This window comes from Callospermophilus lateralis, unplaced genomic scaffold (assembly GCF_048772815.1).
Source record: "Callospermophilus lateralis isolate mCalLat2 unplaced genomic scaffold, mCalLat2.hap1 Scaffold_63, whole genome shotgun sequence".
NCBI classification, from domain to species: Eukaryota; Metazoa; Chordata; class Mammalia; order Rodentia; family Sciuridae; genus Callospermophilus; species Callospermophilus lateralis.
The window spans coordinates 14,602,375-14,611,590 of record NW_027514713.1 but is presented as its reverse complement, the minus strand read 5'-3'; the positions used below and the strand labels follow the sequence as shown (position 1 = coordinate 14,611,590).

General features: G+C 39.9%; 1 pseudogene; it reads left to right on the top strand.

The window, feature by feature from the left end:
- Positions 1–2,421: 2,421 nt before the first annotated feature.
- On the top strand, positions 2,422–8,392 carry LOC143389662 (C-Maf-inducing protein pseudogene; annotated as a pseudogene).
- Positions 8,393–9,216: the final 824 nt, after the last annotated feature.

Below are 9,216 nucleotides of genomic sequence, written 5' to 3'. Positions count from 1 at the left end.
AATGTTTGAAGTCACAGAGAGAGGCTTTCTTCAAGATGGAGCCAAAAGAAAACAGGACAGCAGGGAAATAGACCTGAGGGGGGTTTTAAAAATATGGAAATCAAACAAAGCTGTTGTGAATAATAGTTTCCTATTGGATTAAGTTAAAATGTCTAGGTAAGCATGATGTGTGTTTGTGCTATGGATGTAAGGACAGAAAATATGTCCACATGGAACAACGAAGTTGAGGAAATGTAAATTTTGGCTGCAAATATAATTAATAGGTCCAAATGGTTTTTTATTTTTTTTCTTTTTTGTAAATTCTCTCAGTTATTCACTTACATACCTAGTGGAGAATTATAGATAATGAGTCAGATGAGTAGATTTATATGTAATTATAAATTAGATTGACATTGTAAATTAGTTTGTTATCTAGACAAAATCAAAGAAAGATAAGATAAAATTATGAGGGATTTTTACTTTAAATATTGCTAGTAAAAAGTTCATCATTGAGATCTTTTATTTTTAGGTTGACTCTTTACATAGTACATACATATAAGGCAGTTGCCAAATTCATTTAATTTAAAGGTAAAAGTACAAGGGAATTGAATAAAGCAAAACTAAAATGGTTAGTAGACATATTTATTTTTCTTAAACAAGACTGAATTAATTGAAGGATAATTATATATATATATATATATATATATATATATATATATATATATATATAATTTCTTCTCAGATAACTTCTTTACTCTGAGGTATTTACTAAGTATACTTGCTTATTAGATGAATGAATGAATGAAGAATTCCCAGGAAAATAAATTGAAAATCTTTCTTACTGTTGACCAAATACAGATTCTATCTAAATGATAATTAAAGTGTTACTTCACAGAGTTACAAAGTGAAACGATTAATAGACCACTGACTGTATTCAAGGTGGGCAAGACTGTTATAGATGGAAGGACCTCAGGCTGCCACAGGGGAAACAGACCAAGAAGAATATCCAAAACCCCCTACACCTGCAGACGCAAACTGACTGTTGGTTCAGTGGGTGATATCCTAAAATTGAGAATAAGTAAAAGAATATGAATCTAGTGGTGGGAAAAGGAGCAGTAAATAAAGCAGATACTCAGCAAGAATCTGTTTTCTTGCTCAGCAGCCCTGGGAGAAGTAAAGAAATACCACACAAAATTTAGTAAATCCTGTGAACTAAATTATGACATCTTTGACCATCAGAGAGGGTGGTGGATAATTGTAAGAAATTGTATGAGCAGATTTTTTAAGACTAGGAGAGAGTATTCTACTCTATTTCAATGTGTGTGAAGTTAATTTGGGGAAGGAAACGAGACTAAGGCCAATACCCAAGGTTCAGATGGGGAATTTCATTTTAAATGTTGGGAAGAGGAGCACTGCCCCATTTTTTTAAATTGGTAGTGCAGAACACATTATTCCCTGTGATGACAGCAGGACCCAAACTCCCTCCTCTTTCTTTATCCTCTGTTTCAGTTGATGATAGCATTGTCCTCATTAAAAGCTAAGGTGGTCCTTGACTCTTGCCTGGACATTTCCACTGCTCAATGCTAGTACTCATATTAGAGTCTTACAGTAAAAGAATTTAGAAGTTTTCACAGAAAATGTCAAATCTACTGCTTCTTATAATGTGAACTAACATTTTATCTTTAGGGTAGGTTTCTTTTACTTCATCTCATTTGCTCTTTATATCCATCTTTTGGTTGGCACTAAGCTAACTTTAAAGATTAGGGGATTAAGTTTCAGAGACAGCAATTTGTTTTCCTGCAGTAATGTAACTAGTAAATAGTGTAACCAAGATTATAATCCAGATCAGCAACACCAGGTATGATACGCTTTCATTTTATTTACATTTTGCTGATTTTTAATGGTAGGAATCTTTCATTGTGGTCAATCAGATACCAAAGCTGATGGAGCAGTCACTATCTTGGACCTTGGAAGTCATCTTGCCAGAGGAAAAAGAGAGCTCTGGAAGTACTTTTAGTGTGCACAATATCTAAAATGTGACATTGTCTCAGATATGGACTAGCATCTCACTAACACATGAGCATTATCTAATCTGATAATTGTATAATGTCTGCCAGATGGAAGGGTGGCAAAGCTAGCATTTCACAAATTATATATAGGATCAACACACCACACCAACTATAAGGGCAATCATACAAAATAAGCATTACCAACTCTAAGGGAACCAATGACACAAATACAAGTTCTCATGGTGTGTGTGTATGTATGTATGTATGTGTGTGTGTGTGTGTGTGTGTGTGTGGTTGTGCTTCCATAGCTAGATGGTTCTTGCTCCCCATGCAAACACAATTCCTGTCTCCTCATTCCCCCTAACTTATGAAAAAGCCTGAGACTCTAGATGTCATTCAGATGAAAACGCTTATATTGAATTCCATGTACATAATGGTGAAGGCAGCCACCAGTGCAAAAGAGAACACCTGTACTTACCAGGAAAGTAGGTACCACTGTTTTGTGGGCTGTGGAAAGTAAGCCTACAGGTTAAATCACCAAGTCGCCTTTACTTTTAGCCCAAAGTTATGTGTTTGTATGTCCACTTGTGTGTGTTGATTAATTTTAGTCTGGTTAATTAGATAGCTTTTTCTATTGAATAGATTTTTATTATGTCAAATAGCCCTATAATAAGGATGTTATTTGGGAAGTCCAATTCTGGTCAGTTTCTACTTATTATGTCAAAGGTAGTGAAATCAATGCAACTCGGTGTTACATTGTTATAGATCTTAAAATACACATAGCATTTACAGGCTTTCATTGATAATGAAGTGCTCTACCTCAGAAAGGATTTATACACACAATTTGTTTGATACAATTAATCACATGTTGCCATTGAACCACAAGAGTGCCAGGAAATAAAATCCTATTATGTGCCAGGAATTGAAGAGAATGGGAAATATTGGCAGATAGTATTAATGACTGAAGCACATCTGTAGTCACTACCTGAAATTCAGATGGAGTGCTGGCTGCCTGTGAACCCAAGTTTTGCACTGACAGTTTTAAGACATGTCTACCAGTTCTTTCTCATCTTATGCTTCAGTTGGATTTCTGATTCCTCTTCTCTTGCTAATGCTTAGTGTCTACCAGCTCCTTAAACTTCAACTTGTTCTTCCTAAATAATGCTTTGCAATAACTTTCCCACCCTAGAAGAACACTGCTGACCATCCCTCCTGGTATTCATGCTCTAACTCCCCAATTGCTTCCTCATCTGTTTGTTTCCTTGTCCCATAATGCAAAGGATTTCCAAGTTGAAATTTAACAATACTGCCATTTCACGTGACTGCACACATTTCTAACAGTATTGTAAAAGTTTCTGGCAGCAAAGTTGGCTGACGGGAAAGAGTTTCCTAAATTGAAACATACACGGGTTTATGACTGGGAGGTCACAAAGTTCTGACTAGCAGAGTAGCTCTTCACTCACAAATACAGCCATTGTGGTCATTGCACCATTTTCCTGCATCCAAGAAGTGAAATTTCACAAAGGAATTGGTTCCACTTAGAAACTGGAGCTGTAGGTCAAATCTGAATGTCTGCAGAAGAAGCTTTTGATAGCTGCTTACTTTCTCTCGAGTCAGCAAGGAATTTTAAGCTCTGTGGAAGATTGGGGATTTTTTTTAACCTATATGTAAATCATCAAGCATAGTAAAGGTTACCACCTATAACACTGTGTACAGTTGTCACTTAAAAAATGTATTTAAGTCACTCAAATTGTTTATCAGACTCATCCCTAGTGTCTGTGACTAAATTAATATGATATGTGAGAAAAATGTATAGAAGATTTTCAACCCATACATTGAAAATAATAGCTCTGTCCTTGATATTTAGTAGGATACTGTCCAATAGAAATGTAAAGTTAGCTATTTATGTGATCTTATATTTTTAGCAACTCCATATAGTATAAAAAGAAAAAGGTGAATTTTATTATTGTTATATTTTTATTAGTTACACATGACAGTACAATGATCTTAACAATTCATACATTTGAATCAACTAGGATATAATTTCACATTTTTCTGATTGTACTGGTTGCAGAATCACATTGGTCATACAGTCACCTATATACATACAGCAATAATAATGTCTATTTTGTTCTGCTGCCCTTCCTATCCCCCTTCCCCTCTATTTATTTTAATGTGGTGCTGAGGATCAAACCCAGTGCCTCATACATGCAAGGCAAGCACTTCACCATTAAGCCACATTCCCAGCCCAGGTGAATCATTTTAATAACGTACTTAAGACAATAGTTTTGAAATAGTTTCAGACACACTCAATGCAAACATTTTCAAAGAACTATTATTAGAATTATTTTTGTTTGGAGCAAGTCTTCCAAATCTGATATCCATCTTATATTTATAGCACATCTCATCTCAAGTTAGACTAGATATGGTTTAAATTTCAATAATCCCACATAGTTAGTGGCTATCATATTATACAGTCATATTCTAGCAGATTTTTCAACCAGTTGAGAAAGGTTGTTAAAAATCATAGCTGCAACTTTTCTTTAACTTGATATTGGGCAAAAAGACAAATATCTAGTGTATTTGGCAATATACCTAGTATATGTTTCAGTCCCAGTATATAGCAAGTGCTTAATAAATGTTTAGTTAATAATTTAAAGTTCAATTTATAAATATTTGCATATTTATTTCATAGCTACTATGTGCCAGATAATTGCCTAAGCACTGCAGAATTCAGTAGTGACCAAATAGACAAAAATTCTTGCATAGATTTAACTACTAATGGTTGATTTTTTTAAGCTGATGCCTACTAGAATCTGAAAAATACATAAACAATACATCTGCTAAGTCAACAGCTTGTGTTTGGGATGAATTTTTCACTCCTAATTACCTTCTCTGTTATTGATCTCTGTGATTCCATCTACTGCACATCAGCTATTGCTCTCTTGCTGTCTGGAAACTTTTTCTGCAATATTACATATTTCCTTTTTCAAAATACCTAAGGCTTCTCACTACTTTTCAGGCAGAATAGATATTTTATCTTATTTATTTTCTGCTCCTTACTCATAAAATTTCTGTTCTGATCTCTTATTATGTCATTCACTTTGGATTATCATAATACATCAATTATTTTCTAAAAGATATTTAATTGTTTTAACTCTTATAACTAAGGAACTGGCATGGGACAGATGCTCAGGGAAGGTGCAAAGGATAGAAGGATAGTATACCTGACCCCTAACTCAATTCCTTATATCCTGTTCTGACCCCAAAGTACCTGCATGCATGGATTATGTGCCACAATGTTCCTACTGACATTTTTGTATATAATCAGTATTTCTTGCAACTAAAATATCTTAAAAGGCTATTAGAAGAAAGGTTAGCATCCAAATTATAGGGAAACACTGGGAAAAGACAGAGTCTATCGCATCATGTTTCAATAGCTCTCCTCTACTCAAGACAGAGCCATCCCTGACTTTGTATCCAAGTCATAGTCTATTATTCTAATTTTCTCACCCCTATTTTTTTCTGGGCATGTTTCTTAGGTTTGGTGGGTTTGCAATGTAAATACAGGAAGGATTCTTCTAAACCATTTATTCTAAGTTGAATAAAAATGGTGAATTATTACTCACCCAGCTTTTCAGGCACATCATGAAACATTAAATGCAAGAACACTTTCATCAAACTTTGTTGTGATTAAGCTTTATCTGTATGCATCTAAGAACTTGTCTAAATGCAATTGGACCACAGAATCCAAAAAGAAGCTGTGGTCCCTGCTTGTGACATTGTCATTGGATACGGTGTTTTGCATCTTCTGGAATTCATTCTGGGGTTTTAGGGAGCCTGTGTCTGCATTTCTAAGATTACTGCTAATTGGTAACACAGGTTTACCTGCCAAATGTGGGATTGTGGGATTCTCTATTCAGTTAAGTAGTGTGATGCCAGTATACCATATAGAATTATTTTGTCACTCCCAACGAGACAGAGAGAGAGAGAGAGAGAGAGAGAGAGAGAGAGAGAATGTTTAAAAAGTTGGTAGAATATGATCTCCTGATTTCACAAGGCTCAGCCAGCAGGGTATTTTTCCATTATTAATCTCAATTTCTACTTTTGTTTGCTTATTTCTTTTTCTTTTCTTTTTTTGCTTTCAGGAAATGAAGAGGTATCTCAGATTAATTTTATTGTCTTCCCAGAAAAAAAAAAGAGTTTACCAATTTGCCAGTTTCCAACACTAATATTTGTGTTTTTAGGATATACATGGAAGAATGGAAGATATAGAGGTCGGTAAAACTTATTTTGTAGTAGGAAAAAAAGAAATTAGAAATTGATGCAACTTTTGACCTTACCATCCAGATGAACTTACAAGGATGCAAATTCCTTTTATCTATATATTGAGGATCATAATAAATTTCCCTTAGAAATTTGGTGAATAAGGAAAGGAGATAGTGTATATAAAGTCCATTGTTTGGAATTGATGATATGTAAATACTAATTTGCTCCTTGTCCCACTTTTTCTTCTTCTTCAGGATATGAAAATATTATTTTATGGTTTTCTTTTCCATCCAAAATTAAAGCATAGAACTTTCCTTAAGATTTTATTTTAGTATAGTCTTTCCTGTCTTCAAGGAGAATACAGAAAATATCCAAACCTTCTTTGATGTGAAGTATATCACTGATGGCTTTTTAATTACACTATTCCTCTCTTCTTCTCATATTATGGTTTGCATATGAGATATCCCATGAAAAGCTCATGTATGACACAATGCAGTAATGCTAAGAGTAAAAAGGATTAGATTGTGACAGCTGTAACCTAATCAATGTATCAATCAATTTAATGGATTAATAATCTGAATGGATTATTGGGTGGCAATTGAGACAGCGCCCCCGGTCCATGGTGGTCATCGAGGTGTTCACCCCCGTGGTCCAGAGAATCCTCAAGCATAACATGGACTTTGGGAAGTGCCCTCGACTGAGGCTCTTTACTTGAACGAACTCAACGCGGGGATGGAAGTGGTGAAGAAGTTTATTCAGAGCATGCACGGCCCCACAGGGCACTGTCCCCACCCCCGGGTCCTGCCCAACCTGGTGGCCGTGTGCCTGGCTGCCATCTACTCCTGCTACGAAGAATTCATCAACAGCCGCGACAACTCCCCCAGCCTGAAGGAGATCCGGAACGGCTGTCAGCAGCCCTGCGACCGAAAGCCCACCTTACCTCTGCGCCTTCTGCATCCCAATCCGGACCTGGTGTCTCAGGAAGCCACGCTGTCTGAGGCATGGCTCAAGTCGGTGGTCGTGGCCTCCAGTGAGATCCACGTGGAGGTGGGACGCACCAGCACTGCCAAGCCAGCCCTGACGGCCAGCGCGGACAACGACAGCGAGCCCAACCTCATCGACTGCCTCATGGTCAGCCCCGCCTGCAGCACCATGAGCATCGAGCTAGGCCCCCAGGCTGACCTCATGCTTGGCTGCTGTCAAGATCCTCAAGCTGCTGTCGGACTACGATGACTGGAGACCGCCTCTGGCCAGCTTGCTTCAACCCATTCCATTCCCCAAAGAAGCGCTTGCGCACGAGAAGTTCACCAAGGAGCTGAAGTAGGTGATTCAGAGGTTTGCCGAAGACCTGAGGCAACAGGTGCATTCCTGCCTGCTCAGCGTGCGGGCTGGCAAGGACGGCTGGTTTCAGCTCTACAGCCCCGGAGGGGTGGCCTGTGACAATGATGGGGAGCTGTTTGCCAGCATGGTGCACATCCTCATGGGCTCCTGTTACAAGACCAAAAAGTTTCTGCTCTCCCTGGAGGAAAACAAGCTGGGCCCCTGCATGCTCCTGGCGCTGAGGGGAAACCAGACCATGGTGGAGATCCTGTGCTTGATGCTGGAGTACAGCACCATCGACAACAACGACACGCAGCTGCAGATCATCTCCACGCTGAAGAGCACGGAGGTGGGCAGCTGTGTGACCGGCAGCGGGAACTGAAGGAGCTGCAAAGGAAAGGCGGGCCCACCAGACTGACGCTGCCCTCCAAGTCCACGGACGCTGACCTGTCTCGCTTGCTGAGCTCGGGCTCCTTTGGAAACCTGGAAAACCTCGATTTGCCTTCACCAACGTAACCAGTGCCTGCGCTGAGCACCTCATCAAACTGCCTTCTCTCAAGCAGCTGAACCTGTGGCCCACTCAGTTTGGAGAGGCCGGCCTGCGGCTCCTGTCGGAACACCTCACCATGCTCCAGGTGCTGAACCTGTGCGAGACCCCGGTCACCGACGCTGGCCTGCTGGCCCTCAGCTCCATGAAGAGTCTCTGAAGTTTGAACATGAACAGCACCAAGCTCTCGGCCGACACTTAATAGGACCTAAAGGCCAAGCTTCCTAATCTGAAGGAGGTGGACATCCGCTACACAGAAGCCTGGTGAAGCTCCGCGGTGGCAGGGACGTTGCAGCAGCGACACTTGACTAATAGCCTAGGGCAGCAGGTCCTGGGTCCCACCCGCTGTGGGTGGAGGGGGATCCTGGGGCGGGGGAGGGGTCCACAGCACGCCCGCCCCTCCTAATTCTTTTAGCTTCATAATCAGAACCTTGACCTGATCTAAAGCGGACTTTTTGGCAACAAAAGGAGCTTCAGCGGGGCAGGAAGGGGCGGCCAGGGGCCCTTGGTGGATTTTCTTTGCCTCTGTGTTTAATGCCATGTGGGAACCTCACTGTCAACTGGGACGCTGCCATCTCTCCAGCCCAGGAAGCTTTCCTCCTGGAGGCCCGAGTGGAGTGGGATCCGCCCCTGCCGTCAGACAAGAAGACCAGTCACGTCATCGCACCGTCCTGTGTCCTCACCATTGCTATGCAAAGTGGTTCTTGTTGTACATAAGATTTAAATAATGCACCTATTTAAGAAATGTTGACAAATTGCGGGTCTGGGACCTGCTCTTATTTATGAAGTCTCACCCCTCCCCACCCCCTGGCGTGTAGTACTGTACAACCAGTCAGCTGTTGGGTTAGTGGTAGTATTGTTATTTTTTTAAAGGAAACAGACAAAAAAAAAAAAGAAAAAGAAAACAAAAGCCAAAAAAAAAAAAAGACCCTCCTTGGAAAATTAATTGCTTTTTCGTAAAGGATTCTGTATGCTAATGCTCCCTCCCGTCTGTCTGTCTGCTCCCTGCCCACCCCCTGCCTCTGTGTTCCTGATTTCCAGACATCTCCAGCTTCCTATGGATAGGGGTCAGGCTCGGGGGAGGAGGAAGAA